The sequence below is a fragment of the Mirounga leonina genome, unplaced genomic scaffold, assembly GCF_011800145.1.
Source record: "Mirounga leonina isolate KUSES-001 unplaced genomic scaffold, KU_Mleo_1.0 Mir_168, whole genome shotgun sequence".
NCBI classification, from domain to species: Eukaryota; Metazoa; Chordata; class Mammalia; order Carnivora; family Phocidae; genus Mirounga; species Mirounga leonina.
In genome coordinates, this window is record NW_023270426.1 from 66,463,747 (window position 1) to 66,485,014 (window position 21,268).

At 39.3% G+C, this 21,268-nt stretch overlaps 1 long non-coding RNA gene across 1 annotated transcript in view; it reads left to right on the forward strand.

Annotated features, from left to right (window-relative positions):
* LOC118017039 overlaps positions 1 to 21,268 on the forward strand; it is an 80,102-nt gene that overhangs the window by 50,279 nt on the left and 8,555 nt on the right. The gene's annotated exons all lie outside the window — the stretch shown is intronic.

Consider the following 21,268-nt stretch of genomic DNA (forward strand, 5'->3'; position numbering starts at 1 on the left):
TTACTTCAAACACTTCAAAAGTCAGCATGGGAGAGGAAAAGCCCCGATCACTGGTCGTATAGCCATACTTGACATTGGCTTCATCATTTTGTTTATTCTTTTTCTCTGTCTTGAAAAACAAAAGGTCAATTCTGTTTTATGGCATCTGAGACATAAATGCATGTGAGGTGAGGGTGTGCTGGTGTTAAAATATTTACTGGTTAAGTCTGACACTTATATTTATAGTCTTTATCTCCAAAGACCTGGGAAGTGTATTTTATTAAATGGAATCTATATTGAGAATTTTTGCTCTCAGAATATATAATATGCCTGTTTAGCTTCTTTGCACATAGCTGTTTTAAGCTGAAGAATTTCAATGGCTTTTGGATATTCAGCTATTTTTTTAAAATGTCTGTGGAATTGAGTATGCAATAAATCACTCTGATTGACAGTGTTGGCATCTCCTAGAGGTGATTCTCTAATACTAACTATGGGACTGAAGAGTTTCACCACAAGGTACCAAACCTGTCAGAAATTATGTTTTCCATTTTTTCAAACAAAATATCAGATTACTTTGGCCCACATGCTCCTTCAAGTAGCTGTAAAAATGACTTGAAGATTTTCAGTTATCAAATATTTATAGTTTGGGTATTTGGGATCTTTTCAAGCTCCAAAGAATTTAGTACATTTGACAAATATTTTCAGTGCCTAAAATGTGCAAGATCCTGACCTAGTCTCTGTGAAGATAAAGCAAGTGACTGACAGTAGCTAACATTTACTGGGTGCTCACCCTCACCAGTACACTGTTCTAAGTGCATTCCGGGCATTAATTCATTTAATTTTCCCCACAACCCCATGAGAAGGTGGCATTGTATTTCCCAGAGGGAAATAATTTGCTAAAGGTCACACATCTAGTAAGAGGTAAAACCAGGATTTGAGCTTTATTCATATTTTACTTTGGCCCTTGAGGACTTGTCAGTAAAATGGAAGAAAGGGAGGGAATAGAATAAAATATATAAATAATCATAGAACAAGCTATAAGATATGGAAGTAAAAGTGTTATGGAGTTGAAAAAAAGAGGAATTACACCCATTTTCATCAAAACTGAAAAGTCTTATTCAAGAAAGTGGCATATTGATTGACATATGAGGGATAATTTGTACTAAAATAAGTGGAGCTGGTTCAAGGCATTCTCAGTAGAAAGAAAAGAGAGGCACAAGTGGAAGGATATGAGACACATTGTGGGACGAGCAAGTAGCTCAGTTTGGTAAGGTATGGGATAAAGAAAAAGTAGTAGTGGTAGGTGACACCAGAGAGGTCAATGAGGTTTAAAAATGTTGAAGATGACCAGGTGATGTATGGAAGTGTCGAATCACTATACTGTATACCCAAAACTAATATAACACTGTATGTTAACTCATTGGAGTTAAAACAAATGTTGAAGAATATTAAATGCTAGGTCAAGAGTTTTAAGCAATGTAGAAATTTTAGAATTTTTGAATGTGTAAAATGATTAAAGCACTGGGAAATATTACCCAGCAGTGGAATTTTATATTTTCCAGTGATTCCACTTCTAGCTTCAAACTATGTAAGATGAAATATCTATATTAAGAAGAGGAAATAAGGAAAGGAAAAGTGGAGGTGAGATGTACTTTTGGTAAGACCCAGGAGGAGCCGGTCACTTTAAGTGAGATCTAAGTGAGTGGTTCTTAAATATATAATCTAAGTGAGTGGTTCTCAGGATGGACTGGACAGAGGAGAGCTCATGGCCATTGGCCACTGGTTCCACTCCCTGCCACACTTGAGAATCAGCCGGGGCACTTCCCATATCCCACCACGCAGGGCACATCCCTGATAAATTACATCAGGGTCTCTGAGATTCCAATTCACATGTCAGTATTTTTAACCTTCCCAGAGGGATTTTATTGTGCCACCAAGACTGAGAAGTACTGCTCTAGTAAGTCAAGGAAGGAGGATTTGACCTTCAGGGCTGACAGTGAAAATGGAAAAGAGGAAAGGAATCTGAAAAATAGTTTGAAAGGAAAACCAATATTTCTTTTGAAAACACTGGGAAAATTGTTCTCCTAGTGCCATTTGTTAAATTAAAACAAACAAACAGACAAACAAATGAACCTTCCACATGTGATAAACACATTGGAAAATTTGACAAGCTTAATCAAAACATAGAGCCCCACTGATACCAAGGCAAAAAGTTGCCCAGGGTGGGTTACTTATTAATAACCTTAGCGTGATTAGCACTTCCCCTCTCTCCTTAATGGGGAATTGGGAGCACCAAATGCAGTAATACAGAACAGAGAACTCAAATGAAAAGCCAGCACTATATTCATGTAAGCCATTACTTTAAGCAGAATCAAACACCTTAAACTTATCATTCCCACTCCCCTGGGATAATAAACTAATTTTGTGATTCCATTGTGTAATCCTTAAGAAACACCTCTGGAAGTTGTTTCTGGAACTTCAATAAGTCGAGCCCCAAATTCTAAGTCCACTCGCTTTCTTTTCTTTTTTTTAATTTAATTAATTTATTTTTTTTCATTTGAGTATAGTTGACCCACGATGTTACCTTAGTTTCAGGCGTACAGCGTAGTGATTCAACATCTCTACTTATAAAAGCTATGCTCACCACAGGTGTTGCTACCTTTTTCTACCTCGCTTTAAATAAGAGCAGCCACGAAAGCTTCATATTTTGATAATCGCTTATGGAATCAACTATCGGTTACCTTTGATTGAATGAGTAACTGGATGCCAGCAGCCAAAGGGTTTGTCTCTACTGTCTTTGTGAACCTTTCCTGTGTTTTACAGGGTAACATTCAAACTGATTACAGCAACAAGGCAAGTACAGTTACTCTACCCTTTGACTACTGACCGTTATTACTCTTAGAAGTATTTTCAAATAAATTCCAATATGCTACCAAACTTTAATTAATCAAGTTTCTGTTATATTTTTACCAGCATATAAGGAAAAGAGATTAGAAAAGGAACAAAATGAGCTTGAGCCACTCCCTTTGAAAATGCAATGCAAAGGCAACTTGCCTCACACCGTTACCCTTTGAAATCCTCCCCAGTCTCAAAATTATGAATATCAATTATTTTATCCAGTAGTTGATGCCCCCAAAATGGTTTACAACCACATTTAGTTAATCCTCATAAAATCTCATTGAGGCATGCTAGAGTTAATATTCTTATTTCACAGCTAGAGAAATCACGGTTCAGAAACACTAAAGAACTTCTAAGTGTTTGACAAACCAGTTGCAAAGTGAGATTGAAGGAATACGTAGCCACTTTCCCTTCTGCAGCTCACTGCCCTCCCTAAAAAATGTTCATGTTAAAGTATTCCACAGGACAAGTTTTCTTTCCTATAAATCCAGGGCCTTATTGGGCCAAACATCTTTATATTTGGTAATAGGTCCACTAAGTAATCAAAGACAGAATTTTTGAAAGGTTACTTAAGTTCTCTGCAATTCAAGCATCTTTGTAAAAAAGTACTGATCCAGAAAACTGAGAAACTAGGTCTAAGATAATTCCTGAATCACACACTGCTTCACATTGTTGAAGTGGTGAGAAGCAGAACACCAGATGACAGGTCCAGGCCAAGGAAAAATTTATAGATGTGTGTAATGAAGTCAGTTTTTCCTGTTTTGCCCTATTTTCCTGCTTCTTTCCTCCCAGCTCTATCAGTGTTTCACCAGCACAATTTGTTTATTCAACATACTGTTACTGGGAGCCTATTATGGGTCAGGCACTTCATAAAATACCGGAAATATACAAAGATGAATAATAAATACACGATTCCCGCCCTGTGGTTCACAGCTTAGTAGGCGAGATAGATACAGAAACAAATAGCTCAGGCTACAATGTGTTACACTGCAGCTGAGTTGAAAGTAAAGCGGGGTGAGAACACAAAAGAAGCACCAATTAACTGCCTAGAAGAAGGAGGCACAGCCTGCAGGAGAAGCCCCCTCTCAGCAAGGTCTTCCGTGAGTGTGTAGGAGTTTGCCAAGGAGAGGAAACGACACATTAAGGGGGGGGGGGGAGGGAGAGTCTTTCCAAGGATACTTAATTACATTCTAACAAGGTTCTAAATCACAACTAGAAAGACCAAGTAGTGTTTTCCTGAGCTGAGGTCTTCTCTGCCACCCGCTCCAAATCAAAATCCATCTTCAGCAGCTCGTTATACATTCGCAAATTTGCACAGCTAAGTCCAAGTGTCAAGGGACTACAGAGACATCATATGATACAAAGATGGATGGTTTTGAAGTGAGAAACCTCAAATTCAAGGTCACAAGTTGGGGGAATAAAAAGGGAGAGAAGAGAAGAGAGAAATTGAGAGAGGGCATAGAAGGAAGAAAAGAGAAACAAGGAGGAATTGGCATTCATATTTACAAAATTGTTCTCTTGAAAACGATCAAATTTGGACTGGGCCTTATGAGGTTATTGTATCAAATGGATTAATGATGATGAAAATGCTTTGTAAAATGCAGAAGCTATACAGATAAGTGCCATTATCCCTGGGAGTGGGCTTCAGCCTGTAATGGAGATGGGGCGCATTCTCGGGTCCAAATGCAACTGTGTTCCAAGAGCTGCCATCTCTGAAGAGAAGACAGATGAGAAGAGTTCTGGGAAGATCTGAAAGAGCATCTGCGTGCATGGGTGGGGGGGGAGGGGGTAACCTCCCTGGGTTCTGTTGCACAGCAAAGGGAATTTCCTGTGCCAGCTCAGCCCTGGCCTGCCTTGCCTACACGATATCAAGCTCGAAGTTTACAGTTCCTATCAGCGAGTCTCTTTGTTTGAACAAAGCCTCATTTGTTAGGAAGTGTCACAGATCAGCGTGTATCAGATGCAAGATTGAATGTCCCTCAAGCACAAAGACATGCAAAGCTATGCCAGGATACCAGCAATGGGGCTTTTCACCATGAGAAAACAGATGGTCAGAGTGAAAAAGGCAAGCCTTTATGGAAAAGAAATTCTTCCAACCCACCCCTACCCGTTCCCCACTTCCCCTCCCCCCCCTTCTTTCACTCCATTGCCCTGACAGGGAAACATTCGATATGCTGCAACATCATCTGATGTTTGTGTCCTTTTAATTAAACCAAGAGATCTGGAATAGGGATGCCCTTGTCTTTGCAGAGAAATGATTTCAAAAAGAAGATAATAGAACCTCTTTTTCTTTAGGCTTGCAAGAGCCTTGTGTGTAATTTGTCCTTTGCAAGAGCAATCAAAGATAACCGGTGCTCAATTGATTACGGGCTTTGTGTCCTTTTAATTACTTGTTTCTACACACTGGTTTAGTTACATGCTGAAAGCAGATCTGTCTGAGTTCTCTCTAAACTGCAGTGCTTTCTTTTGCTTACATGGTTGAATAATAAAGCTATTAGTAAACCACTGCCACATAGAACAATCCTATCAGACTGAGATAGATCTTGAATCTTGCCTTTCTTTATTCTTCCAATAGGCTATTAGATGGTTTTATGGAAAACAAGGTTAAAGAATACTACATCATTGCGTAGCTACACAAAAATAGTTTACGATTTCAGGAGAGAAAAGTCTCCTTATTCCCAAAGTAGAGTTTATAAGGACAGAAGGGTTAGAATTTACATAGCAAGTTTTTAGTTTTGGTTTTTTTTTTTTTTAATTGACAAAGATAGAAATACATTTTTTCCCCTTTCTTTTTACTGAACACTAATCTATTGACTGGTATTATAACTGAATTACTTTGAAAAACCGTAGGAAAAAACCTAACAAGTTAGCACAATACATAGATCAGAGCTTTTATTCTTGTAACCCATGTACTGAAAATGCTGTCAAATCGGTAAATGCTAGATGACAATATAGGAACAATTTTGTTCTTATTTTAAGCTCTACTTAAAAGCAGAGACAGTAAGAGAGGAGCTTGCTAATGATAGAACACTAACTAAATCTCTATGCCGCTATTTACTTACCTGCTACTGACTTATGCCCTAGAGAGAAAGAGCAGCTAATGGTTGTAACCACGTAAAAGAAACTGATCTAATTTCAATATGTAGACTCTGAGACTACAGCTGCTGAAATAGGAAATGAATGGAAAGCTTAGCCAAGTGTGCAATCCCCAGTAAGCACACTAGATCTAGGGGCCCAGCCTCCTGCTTTATCAAATCTTCCATTGAGGTGAGCTCCTGCAAATGGTGAAACTACCCCGAAGTCTGGGAAAACCTCTGAGTCTAGATCCCCACCCACCTGCCATGCTCAGGTCCTTTATGCATCACTTCTGCCATGACATTAGATTCCTCCGCCTTCCCAGAAATGCTCGCTACCCTGCAAGCATGTCTCTGCCTAAGAATTGTCTGGTCTGTCCCTGGCAACATGGGAAATATAGACATTCACTTTCTTTGAATTATGGTTCCTTCTGACAAAGAGCATGTAGTCTAGGCAAGGAAATGAGCCTTGAACAAGTGAAATAGTCAATGAAAAATGAACATTTTGGGTTCCAATTTAGAGAAGAAGGGAATCAATATACAAAGAGCAGACAGATGAGACCTCATGGAGCATGTGGGATGTAAGCTGTGCTGCACCCCAGAAGTGTGTATCAAGCAGACTGGGGAAGGCAAAGAAAAGAAGAGGAGGCATTCTAGCATGGCTTCAGGAGGCAGTGATGAGTATGGCAGGAGGGTGAAGAGAGAGAAGTGGGAAAATAAGAACTGTGGATAAGATCAGGCTGATTACAAAGAATCTTATGTCTCAGACAGACTTATTTATTTATTTTTTTTTTACAAATATTTATCCACCTCTGTGTGATGAATGCTTAACTAAGCACTGGAGTTTGTCAAAGGAATAAGATACAGTCTCTCCTCCCATGAAACCCATCATCAGATGGAAGAGAAAAACAGAGCATATCAACCATCAAAATTTACCATGTGTCTATATGCCATTCTAGCAGATCTGCATAGTTACCTTAACAAAAGAGTCCTGTTCATTAGATGTGTTTATCTTATACCGAATATAATGTGTTATCTCGCTGATAGCTATAACATCTGTTCCTATGTAATGTTCCTCCCTGTTTTTAGTTGATGATTATTTCATGAATCCTATTCTGTTTCTGTCTTCTTACCTTTCTGTTTTCTTTCTTCAGCATTTTGTCTTCGTTATCAGAGAATTTCACTGAGCTTTTATTGGATCTCTCCTCTGATGTTTCACATTATCAGGGTTCTTCCACAAGGTTCAGTTATTTCTTGAAACAATTAAAGATTTCTGAAAACAATTAAAGATATATGTATGTAATTAAAAATATATTATGTGTGTGTGTGTGTACGTATTCTTAGAATGCTGGAGTGTTGATATGAAAACTATAGTAAACTGATCATTGGGAAAACATACCTAAGCATTATAAACACACAATTTAATCAAATATTTGTCTAAGCACTGTATTGATATGGTTCCATAATAAAGTTATGAGCAAAGTATTATGGGGGTACAGAAGGAGGGGCAGTTAGCAAGTATATGGAGGTGAATTTGATAGGGATCTACCCCTTGGAGTAGCAAAATGAGTATTCTATGTAGTGTAACCTAAAAACAGATATCAGGGATTCCCTATCTTCTCTCCCTCTCTTCCTTTGGTGAATCCTCTTCTAAATTATTTAGAAATGAAGTATTTCTCGTTTCCTTCTCTTACAAATGCCCACCCAACAGAATGTGCATTGTTGGTGGGCTCTGATGCAAATCGCTTCTCAGCAGAAGCCACTCTGCCATTATACTCTAATTTGCAGCCAAGCTGGCTTTCAGCTGGTGCCTTGTCCTTGGGCTATCATTCACTGTCAGGGCCTCTCCAGGGCACACCAGCTGTTAGCTTAACAACGGAGAAGAAGGAAGCAGTCATATGTCACTGATTCCCAAGAAAAGCCTGCCTTGGCTGCCATGATTCCTCCTTGGTTCCAGGACCAGTAATTGTGTGGCTAGGATCAGGGCTGCCCCTGGGCAAACTTGTGATGTACATAATATTTTTCTTAATTAATATCCATTTTTCTTTGGTCCTTACCTTCCCCAGGCCTCAGGCCAGACTCTGCCATTCCAGAACTTCTTCATGATGCCCTCTCTGGATAAGAATTCAATCTCCATAGCAGGGCTTTTCAGTTGACATGCTAATATTTATCTCCAAAATAAGCTTTACATGTGTGCATACACACACACACACACACAAATGCAAACTTTTGCATACAATTGCAGGTAATTGATAAAATTCTCTCTGAGGCCAGCCTAGGATAAGAACCCCTGCCTCAACCTTTTCTTTCTCTTTTCTGTCTCCATCCTTTTTCCCATTCTTTCAGACCTCATTCTTTGATAAGAGATAAAGTTCTAATCTAATTCATAATTAAGTGTTCAAAATTATTTTTAATACATTTTTTTTAAAGATTTTATTTATTTATTTGACAGAGAGAGACATAGCGAGAGAGGGAACACAAGCAGGGGGAGTGGGAGAGGGAGAAGCAGGCTTCCCGCTGAGCAGGGAGCCTGATGCGGGGCTCGATCCTAGGACCCTGGGACCATGATCTGAGCCGAAGGCAGATGCTTAACAACTGAGCCACCGAGGCACCCCCTTAATACATATTTTTTAATTTATTTACTTTTTTAGAAAAGGGTCAATAAGACAACTGGTTATGGAGCTGGTTAAAACCAAACTCCAACTAAAAGGAACCATGAATGTACTTTTCCTGCACCCTCTGCCCACACAGCTACTGTTGAGACAACTGCAATAAACATATTTGGTGGAACTTTGGGTGTGACTCCTAAGGAATTCTGAAGAGAAGTTCCTTTTCTTCTGAGGGTAATTAAATATCAAGTGGGAGAAACTAATGGTTAAAATCCCCTTCCCTTTGAATTCTGAGCGATGGGGATCCAGTTTTAACAGCTGCCCACTGCCTCCCAACGCCTATGTTTTCGAGAAGCACCATCTGTTTTATCGCACAGCTGCATCTAGTGCTTGGGTGTCCGTGGGCGGGATTCTCAAACAGCTTACTTGGTATTGTCACTCTTCCTGGTGGCTTTCAAAATGGCGCTGGCCTTCTCCAGGAAAGGAAGAAATAATAACTAGAAAGGTTAGTGAGAGTACACCACTAGCTAGGTAAATACATGTGCAAAAGGAGTGAGAGCTAAAGGAAGACTTTTAAAAAATGTAATTCTACTTTGCCATCTGCTTCCAGCATACCAAAAAGTAAGAGGTATCTCATCTGAGTATTTCATAAAATGAGTTAGCTCTGACATCCTGATTAATTCTACCTACTAAAATATTTTCAATGATCTTATCACTTCTATACTAAAAAAAGAATTGGAAAAAAAAGGAGCAATTGCATTGAGTGACACCTTAGCCAAACTTGGCTCTTGGAAAAACATCCAGCTAGAAAAACCTTTTGAGGCATTAGAGGCAAAAAGTTTCAGTCTATGAAGGGGGATCAGGCCATGCTGGTCCTGTATGCTACAACAGAAATGACGAGAACATGACGTCTGCTGCTACATCCCCCTCGGTGCCTGTTTTAAACACTGCTAATTGGTTATGGCATATCTTTCTACTTAGCTGAGACACGACCTCAGAATTCTTCTGAACGCAATTGTACAAGCGTTCTCTGCCAAGGCTTTAAAGTGACAGAGGAGAGAAAGCTCACTTGCCATTTCTGTGCTGGGTCAGCGATGGAGTCACTGGACCCCTGCAAATGCCGTAGAGCTTCTTGTGTTCTCCTGGGCTGAGGGCGGGAGTCCAGTGTAACTGCTTCTCCACGTCATGGGACGGCGGCTGCCGCAGGGACCCTACACAGCAGCCCCCGGGACCAAAGCTGACTTGCCAACTGATTTTGTAAACAAGGGCTTACAAAGCCCTTGTTTTGTAAGCCGTTATAGCCACACCCAATTGTTTGTATATTGTGTATGACTGCTTTACCTACTTTGAATCACATAAACCAATAATTCAACAAGCTAGTTTCATTTTTTTCACTTCCATCCAAGAATGACACAGTCCAGAACTGTGGATTCCGGCTTGGACTCCATGAAGAGCTTTATCTTCTACAAAGAGATGATACAAGAGATGATACAAGAACTTTCTATAATAGGAGAAAAAAAACAGAACCTCTGATTGGCTTACAGATCCCAGTGGCATTTGTGTTGAAAGTCATGAAAGCACTAGAAACAGATATGAAATATGATGCAAAACCAGGGTTTTTTTCCCTTCCTGTTTCCCTTGCCTTCCCATCACCTCTTTCCCCAGCATAGGAATTCAGGTTTGGCTTTTACATAATCCATGAGGCTTTTTCTAAAACAGAGAAAACTAATCCCTGGTGAGTTCCATGGTCAGATGTCATGTAAAACCTTAGCGGTAGTCTAGCCCTGAGGGTCACTAATGCTCTGATAAAGAGGTATGCCTGTTAACAGGGCACCACACTTGCAATTATAAATTTTTATTTGTAAGCTACTATATACATATATATTCATGTTTATGTCAACTCTGATAAACTCTACGTAATTCTTTTCTTAGCATTCTGTTCTCAATTTACTGGTTTTAAAGGATCAAAACAAAATAATTCCCTCAGGAGTTTTAAGACCCAGAAAAGGGAAAAGGGAAGTAGGAAATTAACCTTTCTTGAACACCTCCTCTGTGCTAAATACTGAGCTTAATGCTTCCCCATGCACAACTTCATTTATTCTTCATATCATCCTGTGACGAAGAAAGGATTCTTTTAACAGCTGTTAAAAGGACTCTATTGAAAGTTTCCTGACACGGGTGAACTCAACGTACAACTCTGATGACTGGATAATGAAAACTCACTCTCATTCTTAAAGAACGTTTTCCACTGAGATTGATTCCTGTGTTGCTGTGCAGTGCCTTAGATTTTCTTCTTTCCTGTTGTTCCAAAATTCTGATATCAGAAAAGAAGGAAATGGGAGTGGGGATGGAAAAGGAAAAGGGAAACGGTCAAGAAAATGCTGGGAAAGGAGGAAACATAAAAATCTGGGAAAGAAAAAAAGACAAGACAAGGCTGGTGCTACTTCTCATCCTTGAAACTACTGTTAAAGCGTATTCCTGAAAGATATTCCTGTCCCTAGCGAAGGAACCAGACAAAACGACACGTGTGCCAGATATGAGCAGATGTGTTTGCCGCAATCTGTGCTGGGAGATAATAAAATCTTTTGACGGAACTTCAAGGAATACAGTGTCAGCCTGGCATTATTTAATCTCGCCATACCTGGCAAGCACGGGACAGATTTCTGAGAGGTTTTGCTGTGGCAAGAATAAAAGGATTCCAAACAGGAAATTCCTGTGGCGGCTCTGTAGCTGGGTCTATTGTAAAGACTGCAAAATCAGTTTAGGCAACGCAGCGTTGAAGAATGGCTAACTGCTCACTTAATATGCCTGATCCCTTGCCACAGGTCCAAAGCCACGATGAACTGGCCGCAGAGGGCAATACTGCTGGGAGTGGAAGAACAGCTCGAGTTGTGCGCTTGGACAGCAGTCCCCTGGAAGGGCCAAGAGGTCAGCCAGGCTCTGCCTCTTTAAGAGGCATTTTCCAAGTGACTGGCAAACGCTCAGCAGTTTCATCCCTGTTTAGCAAGGAGGGGAGATGAACTGCAACCATATTCTGCTGAGTTTTAACAGCAGACAGACTTGGTGGATATCTTTCAGGTCTATTCAGCTTTATTCAGCACATTCTTCTGCCAGATGAGTTTTAAAGCAACACTGTTTGACAAAACCAGCACAGATCTCATGCAAATAATTTGCCCATTTCTGCTTCTTCCCACCCCCACATCTTCTAGCATAGGGCAGATTGGACCATATGATGGTATAATGCAGAGCTTTTCTTTTCTTTTCTTTTCTTTTCTTTTTTTAATGCCAATCCAGATTTGGCCAGTCCTGATTAGTAATTAAACTGCTTTTTCTTTGGGATGTTTCCAAGTCCTCTTTATTTAGCAGAATTCACTAACCCCTAGCAACTAGTACTTCTCCCTGCTGCATTTTCCAGCAGTTATAAGGGAGTGGTGAAGAGTGTCAAGGCTATAAAGTCTGAGGCTAGACTACTTGAACTCACATTCTGGCTCTGCCACTGGGTAATCTTGGATGAGATAACTAACCTATATAAGCCTCAGTTTACTCATCTATAAAATAGGAGGAGTCCTGCCTTGCAGGGTTTTTATGTAGTTCAGTGTGTTGATGCAGTCAAAACACTTAGCAGAATGCCTTGAATAGTATAAGAAAAGCTCTAAACTGTATCTTTATCTCTCTATGTATATGCTGCCGTTGTCATCATTTGTTCTAATTGTTAGAAAGTTTTATCATGGTCTTTTTAAGAAACCTTATGGAAACTTCTTCCCCCCACCCCCATATTAAAACAGTAGGCAGCTTTTTCTTTAGAGCTAAACAACATACCCCCAGTTCCCTTCCCTCTACCCATGAGCTATGACTTCTGACCCATCTCTAATGGACTGTTTCTTGGCTCCCTGTGACTCCAGCAACAGACTGTTATTCTTTTCTTCTATCTTGTAATGCAACATTCTTTCCTCTAGATCTAGCAGGAAAAAGAATATAAGAGGGGAAACTACAGGGAAAGAAAAAAAGAAAAAGAAAGAAAGGAAGGAAGGAAGGAAGAAAGAAAGAAAGAAAGAAAGAAGAAAGAAAGAAAGAAAGAAAAGAAGGAAGGGAGGAAGAGAAAGAAAGAAAGAGGAAAGAGAAAGAAAGAAAGAAAGAAAGAAAGAGAAAGGAAGGAAGGAAGAAAGAAAGAAAGGAAAGAAAGAAAGAAAGGAAGGAAGGAAGAAAGAAAGAAAGAGAAAGAAAGGAAGAAAGAAAGAAAAGAAGGAAGGAAGAGAAAGAAAGAAAGAAAGAAAGAAAGAAAGAAAGAAAGAAAGAAAGAAAGAAAGAAAAGGAAAAGAAGGAAGGAAGGAAGAGAAAGAAAGAAAGAAAGAAAGAAAGAAAGAAAGAAAGAAAGAAAGAAAGAAAAGAAGGAAGGAAGAGAAAGAAAGAAGAAAGAAAGAAAGAAAGAAAGAAAGAAAGAAAGAAAGAAAGAAAGAAAGAAAAGGAAAAGAAGGAAGGAAGGAAGAGAAAGAAAGAAAGAGAGAGAAAGGAAGGAAGGAAGAAAGAAAGGAAGAAAGAAAGAAAGGAAGGAAGGAAGGAAGGAAGGAAGAAAAGAAGGAAGGAAGGAAGGAAGAAAAAGAAAGAAAGAAGAAAGAAAGAAAGAGAAAGGAAGGAAGGAAGAAAAGAAAGAAAGAAAGAAAGAAAAAGAAAGAAAGAGAAAGGAAGGAAGAAAGAAAGAAAGGAAGGAAGAAAGAAAAGAAGGAAGGAAGAGAAAGAAAGAAAGAAAGAAAGAAAGAAAGAAAGAAAGAAAGAAAGAAAGAAAGAAAGAAAGAAAGAGAAAGAAAGAAAAAGAAAGAAAGGAAGGAAGGGCGCCTGGGTGGCTCAGATGGTTAAGTGTCTGCCTTCGGCTCAGGTCATGATCCCAGGGTCCTGGGATCGAGTCCCACATCAGGCTCCCTGCTCAGCAGGGAGCCTGCTTCTCCCTCTGACCCTCTCCCCTCTCATGCTGTTTCTCTCTCGCTCGCTCTCTAAAAAATAAATAAAAATCTTTAAAAAAAAGAAAGAAAGGAAGGAAGGAAGGAAGGAAGAAAGGAAGAAAGAGAGAGAGAGAAAGAAAGCAAGCAAGCTAGATGTATCTCACACTTGCCTAGCTGAAAGGCTATATGAACTTTTCCTGGTATCTCATTTTGGTAGATGAGATTAACCATCTATCTGATATGTAGGTCACTTGCATAGGGAAAAAAAAAGAAAAAATGTGTAATTCTTTTGTCTTCAGATCCTATTTTAGTGTAGCTATGCGTACTTTTACACTCAGTAATTGATAAACCTTAAATTGTTAGGTGGCTTTAATAGAAAACTGGATCCATTAAAAATAAATGAATAAAAAGCCTACCCCTGCCAATAGCACTACCACATTCTTGAGTCTTTCTGAATAAAGTGACTTATACTCACACAGCAATGCCTTTAGCTAGATGAGTTATTTACTTATGGGTATTCAATATCCCTGCAATTCTTGTTCATGAAAAAGAAAATGACTGCAAATCAAGTAGGAAAGAAAAAAGAAAAGAACAAAAAAGAAAGGAAAATGACTGATGTGCCGAAGATGTCAGTGTGAAATCCTCATCTTCCTTTCAATTCACTCCAAACCAAGCGGGTGGTACGTGACGTGCGGAAGTTGGGTCAGTAGCACGAGCTGTACAGATGTGCCCATCTGGTGTGCAGGTGTTTGTACCAATACTCCCCAGCCAAACTTCCAGGGGGTAGCATTTTTGTGGAGTTAGCTCCACGCTAGTATAGGGGAAGAAAGAAAGAGGGACTGCCCACTGATAATAAATGGTGCCACTTCTAGGTGGACCACATACCCTCAAAGAGGGCTTCTTAAATTTCATATGCATCCAGATCACTTGAGCAGTTTTATTATTTTTTTAAAGATGTATTTTATTTATTTATTTATTTTTAAATATTTATTTATTTGAGAGAGTGAGAATGAGAGAGAGAGAGTACATGAGAGGGGGGAGGGTCAGAGGGAGAAGCAGGCTCCTCGCTGAGCAGGGAGCCTGACACGGGACTCGATCCCAGGACTCCGGGATCATGACCTGAGCCGAAGGCAGTCGCTTAACCAACTGAGCCACCCAGGCGCCCAAAGATGTATTTATTTTAGAGAGAGAGAGAGACCACACCCGTGTGAGTCGGGGGAGGGGCAGAGGGAGAGGGAGAGAGAATCTCAAGCCAACTCCCCGATGAGGGCAGAGCCTGACCCAGGGCTCCATCTCACGACCGTGAGATCATGACCTGAGTAAATCAAGAGTTGGACGCTTAACTGACTGAGCTACCCAGGTGGCTGACACTTAACTGACTGAGCCTCTGAGCAGCTTCATAATAAGGCAGAACCTTGTGCCCTTCCCCAAGAGATTTACATTCAGCACGTACCTATGGTATGTTCCAGAAATCTTTTTTCAACAGTCTGGGTTATTCTAATGTAAGTGTTCCTTAGTCTGCAGTTTGAGAAACATTACTCTAAACATAGAATAAAATGGGTAAAAGAACATCTAGAAATAAAAAAACACTTTTAGAAAGTGCTCATTATGTGAATATTGCCTGCAACATTCACAAACATAATAGAATATTTAACCAGAAAAACCAGGAAAAAAAGTGTTTGATAAAGCAAACTCTGGATATTAACAAACCATTTAAAATTATTTTGTGCCTATCTATTAGGTCCTATACCTACAAAGGGCAACTAAGCACAACTCAAGATTGAAATGCCAATGATACAGAGGTACCAAGGATGGTAGCCTTGAACCCAATCACGGGTTCTTGGCCAATTTTCACATGATTCTTTGGCAACTGGTAACATATCCTATGCCCTGATGTTCAGTGTCTCCGCGACCACTATAAAATATGAACAGTGCCCCCTAATAATTCTTCTCAGAACCGAAAGTCCCCTAATGATTCTTCTCAGCAACCAAAAGCCACTTTCCTACTCACTTATCCCAAGATTGGAAGATAGAAAGAAAAGATAGAACTAAGGAAATATTTAAGATCCAGATCATGGAAGTAATTTTGAATCATGTTGAGTTTAGACTTTATTCAGTAGGTGGCAGGGATCATTGAAGCATTTTGATTAGAGGAATGTAATGATCACAATTATTTTAGAGATTCCACATAGGTTATAAACTCTGAGGATTTTGTAATAATGTATATGAAAAGATTCTGCTGAAAACAAAAATGATATATTTACTAACATATCGATGTGATAAAATTACAAGTCATTAATATAATTATTCTCATCGATATACTCCTCCTCTAAAGTAAAGAAAAAAACAAAAAAACAAAAAACAGAATCTAGGCCTTCTCATTAGCCTTAAGGATAAATTTCTAAGAATAATGTCCATTCAATAAATATTTATTTTCATGCCCATGTTATGTTAGGCACTCTTCTAGGTGTCAGGGAGCAAAACAGGGAGGGTCTCCACTCTCGAGGTGTTTATAGTCTGCTGAGACAGACATTGAACAAATAATCAAATAAGCTGGGGACTTTGCAAAGGCTCTTTGCTATTCCTGCTATTCCTAGCAATGCCATGCTTTGATTTCTTTTCACGGGTAAGTCCTTCCCTATTCCACCTTTCTTTAAGGGCTCCTAAGCAATCATCAGAGGTCTCAAACTCGCTGCCTCCAGACCTATTTTATTTGGCCCACACAATGCTGAGGTCTACTTTCTTAAAAAATTTGAATCCCTTGCCAACATAAAATAGGGACTTCTAGTTTCTCTTGAATATTTGGTCAGATTGAACCTCGGTTTCTACAAGGCTGCAAGTGTCCAGAGTTGCCTAGCAGCTGTCATCTTCAGAAGTAATGTGTTCCATCGCCTTAGTCACGTTTCAGCCCAGGCCCAATCAGCTCCTGAAGCGCAGGCCAGGGATGTATTGACCTCGAGCATCTCCCTTCAGTTGCTATTTTTCCCACACCGGGCTCAGTTCACTCATCTACCTTACTTGCTAGCCTCTCTTTATCAGTTGAGCTTGCAACTGCCACTCTACACAGAAAAACTCAGCAATCTTTTTACAAAGTCCTCTTCAGCAAATTCTCTCCTCTGGTTGTACAGCTGGTCAAGTTTTTAGACTAAGTAAATAATCGAATACTGTTCATCAGTCAATTTATTTATTCAAATGTTTCTTCAGCTTCTCTCTCCAAATGTGCCTTTCCTTAGAGCCATTTGTCTCAAGCAAGCCAGATTACTCATTGCTCAGCCCCAATAATAACTTGTTATTTTCTGTTTCATTGTCTTCAATCCTACTAGAATTTCTGTACCTAGAGATCATACCACCTCTCCAAACTCTGTCCAATTCTGTCTATCCTCAGGTCCAGTTCAAATCCTCCACCTCTTCCATGAAGCCTCCCTGACTTCCAGCTGGATGTGGTACAGCCTCTCTATGAACCCGCATACCACCCACCTTACCAGAACCTCTGTAAAGCCCTTCAAGCTTCCTACCTCACACCATAGCTTTCTACTTTTGAGCTCCCTGAAGGCAGGAATCCCATTTAATTTATCCTCCTTTTCTCACTAGCACAGTGCTTACCAGAGAACAGTGATCATTTGCACAATAAATAAAGAGAGATTTTACTTAAAACTCTTTGTGAAGGGAAGAAGTAGGTGCTGAATGTATCAACTTCCTATAGGATACAGCTAGCTGTTTTCAGTGCTCAAGCCACATAGAGGGGCACTTGTTTGGGGGGAGTTTTATAATTGACCTATTACTCCCTACTTTTGCCATTCCCATACATGTGTCCAGTAGAAACATGGTCATTCATTCCATGTATTTGTCAGTTCCTTACTTAGTAATCCAATCCAAGACATTTTCCCTTTCCTCTCATTAAAATGTTGCATAAAATAACTTTCAGTCTTGGTTCTGGACTCTAGAGCCATAACGACGTTTGGGATTTATCTTGTTTTTCCTTGACTGCAAGCCCTTGAGGGCACGAACTCTTAGCCATCATATCTTACAGGACTAAATAAACGTTTTTGTTACATGTGCCTTTCATTTATATTTAGCATCTATTTAAGACATTGAATTCTAGAGCTAGAATGTATTCTTGTGATTTTGGTATGGATGTCAGTTTCTATCCTTGGAAAGGCTATATGCTTTCCTATAAAATGAGAAAAACAAAATTTTTGAGCCGAGAAGTTAAATTTCTTACACAATTTCACACAGTTAGTTACTGGAATCATCTGGACTATTTCAGCTGTGAGTGGAATGAGCAGAAAATGTAAGTTTTATCATTTTGAAAAATGATCTTGTCTACCCACCCACTGCTCTAAGCAAGAGTGTCCCGAGGTCACCAGTTACCAGTTCAGCTGTTCAATTAGCACCTTTTGAGAGCCAAGAGCTGTTGCTCAAGTACCTGAGACACACACACAAAATTTCCCTGTTCACTACTTATCAGTTTCACTTCCAAGGTCAAAGGAGATTAATTTTTTTTTTTCTTTTTATAAGGCAGCCTTTCAATCACAATCTTGGATTCCAACAATCTTGCTCCCACACTTCTGGTCTGTACTTTATTCTATGTCAGCAAGCCATTTTAAAATAAAAATAAATAAATAAATAAAAATAAAATAAAAACACTTCTCTTCTGGAGGGTGAACGGTTTCAGAGCCCAATGCACCCAGAGGCAGATCACTTAGAACTACCCGGCCTAGTCATAGAGTCCATCCAACTTGGCAAATTACGAAGTGAGAGCCTGTTTTTTAGTTCCAACCTGTTTCATACTCAGGCCAGCCCAACCATTTCCCTTATTTCCAATTCCTTGGGGATGCCAGATCCTTTCTGGCTGAATCCCAGCCACACGCCCTAAACTCAAGGCACAGCTTCACTTCTCTGCCTCAACCTGAAGCCTGTAAGCTGATGGCTTCTCCTCTTGTTGTTTTTGTCACGAGACCCTCCTGAACGTGTCTTAGCACCCAGTCCAGGTCTTTCTCCACCAATTCCTGTCCCTGTCTGCTCTTAATTCAAATCTCATTTCCTCTCTCTTTGCTGTTTCTAAGCAGACTCACTAGTTCTCTTTCTCTCCCAAACCTGGCCAGTCACACTGTGTCCTGGTCTCATTTCCTGATGTCAGTCAGCCCCAACTCGTCTTAAGCTCCTGTCGATAAATGGCAGGCTCTTTTTAAGATTGTTGGCCAAACCCTTGTGTTTCTAATATAGGGAATAAAGAGGTGAAAAAAACTTAAAAGTCCTTCCATCAATGTTAGCAGAGAATGGGGAGGGAAACAAAGTCACTAAGCTTCGAATACTTGAAATAGAAATAAAAAGCAGATAATAAGGTAATGTTTCTCAAAGTGTGGTTCAACAGACTACCTGTCTCGGAATGATTTGTGGGAAGAGGAGGGGGGCAGGTTGTTGCTTGATAAAATCCTGGGCTCTGCCCCAGATAGACAGAACCAAAATCTCTGAGGACTTACTAAGAATCTGAGTTTTTGACAAACTCCCAGTTCTTCTAACGCACATTCAAACTTAAGAACAACACACAAGTGTCTCTACTGTCCTTTAAAAGCAGTTATTCTTTATGCCGTGTTTGTTCCATGCCAGTCTTTAGGTTTCTTCTGTCCTCAATATGGTATTTAATATATGCTTTTATAGAGACAGGAGATATACTAGAGAATGATCGAACTAGTTCCTTCCTCATGAATCTTACATTCTGGTCAGAAAAACAGAGATCCATGGTCATCATAGCAAGAAAATAAAATGAAAATTGATGAAGGAGTCTCGGCCACTTCTTGAGGAACAAAGATTATGTACAAATACACACAAATGCATTTGTGTATATATATGTCTTTTATATGTAAATATATGTGTATTTTATATGTATTTCTATAGTCACATAAAATAAGAAAACATAAAATGACAAATTTGCAATAGCTAGAACATTCGGGCCTTGTTCTTTTAATTCCAAGGAATTGCTTTAGATTCTTCTAGAATGTTTTCATAGTATTACTTTAGAGACTTTTGTATAGGCTATAAAAAATGTATCCATTTTTACTGAGATTAAAAATTTTAGGGAGTGACTGGCTGGCTCAGTCAGTAGAGCATGTGACTCTTGATTTGCGGGTCTTGAGTTTGAGCCCCACATTGGGCATAGAGATTACTTTAAAAAAATTAAATACCAAGCAGTAGGAGAGAAATTCTTAGTGAAGAACATAGATCTCAATGTACCTATCAGAAATGCAGCACCAAGAGAAAACATGTGATTTGGCAAACAGGCAACAGAGCATGTATCCAGAGCTGGATGTGTGCACATGCCTACTCCCCAGCCTTTGAGACAAACAATTACTACAAACCCACACACAGACTCAGTTGAAATTGCTGGGTCCACTAGAGAGAAAGAGAGTCATGATGTAGAAATGAAGGGAGGGAAAGGATGAAAAGCATAAAAGCATCTCTGAGCCAAGGTACCAGCTTACCTCAAACTCTTTGCTCTTGCACAAAGATATATTTCATTTGGCAGTGTGAATATATGTGTGACCAACACGAATGCTGAGGATTTAAAAGTCAGCCAGCAATCCTTGGGCCATTTCAGCTGTGTTTCTAATTCACAGGGCCTCTTGGGGACTGCTGGGAGCAGGTGTGAAGTTCCAGTTTATTAACAAGTTAAAGTCAATGTGGCTGTGCATTTTGAGAGGCCTAATAGACTGGCCAATCTCAATGAATATAGAGTAGCACTGCACTGGAAAGACACAAAAAAATTAAAATACTATCACTGTTACTATTACAAAATGTACCTGTTAGATGTGTACTATATTTCAGGCATTGTGCTAAGTGATTTAGGAGCATTGTCAAGTTTATTAAATTGTTTAGATAAATTAGTAAAGATTTTTTTCTGGATAAAGAACATTGAAATTATAGTTGACTGTGAGGATCCAGCCTGTATCAAAGAGAATCTCTAGTTTGTCTTCTCTACATATTGGTCTACTTAATTTCTTGCTTTGCTTTGCCAACGGAGCTTAAAATTTGGGCCATGCCTATCTGCTGAGTGCAGTGTAAACTATGAGGCTTGATTATCCGTGAAAATGTTTCAGAAGACTATAATCTCCACCATGGCAGATAGAATGTTAACATTTATTTTACTGTATTTGAGAGGGCACCAGAAGGGAGAAAGTAGAACATAAAATATTAGCATTAGACACAACTTTAAGAACTACTTAATCCAGCCCCCTCATTTTTAATTAAAAAAGAATGAGGACCAAAGACAGTCTGATTTTGTACGGTCTTCCATATTCCCTTATGTGTTCAGGCTTTTGCTCCAACTGTCTGGCTTTCAACACAGTTCTCAGCCAAATAGAAGTCATCTGCTGTTTTCGTCCTTTCTAGAAACTTTTGCCTATGTAGCCAGCTCACAGGACTAAGAGGCTAGAAAAGCCACCAGTTTCTTCATAACTGACAGCCATTCTAGCATACTCAGAACCATAAGTAATTATAATTGTGGCTGGCTGGAATGGATTTTATAACTTGGAAGAGTTAAAGTTTAGTTGGGCTAAAACTGATGCACTATGGCACTAGCCACATTAAAAATAATCAAAAAGTAACAGGTGGAATTAATTTTAACAATATATTTTAGTTAACCCAATATATTAAAAAAATTATCATTTGAGCATATAATCAATATAAAAACTATCGATGAGGTATCTTACATTCTTTTTTCATACTAAGTTTTCAATATCTGTGTGTATGTATTTTACACAGACAGATTTTA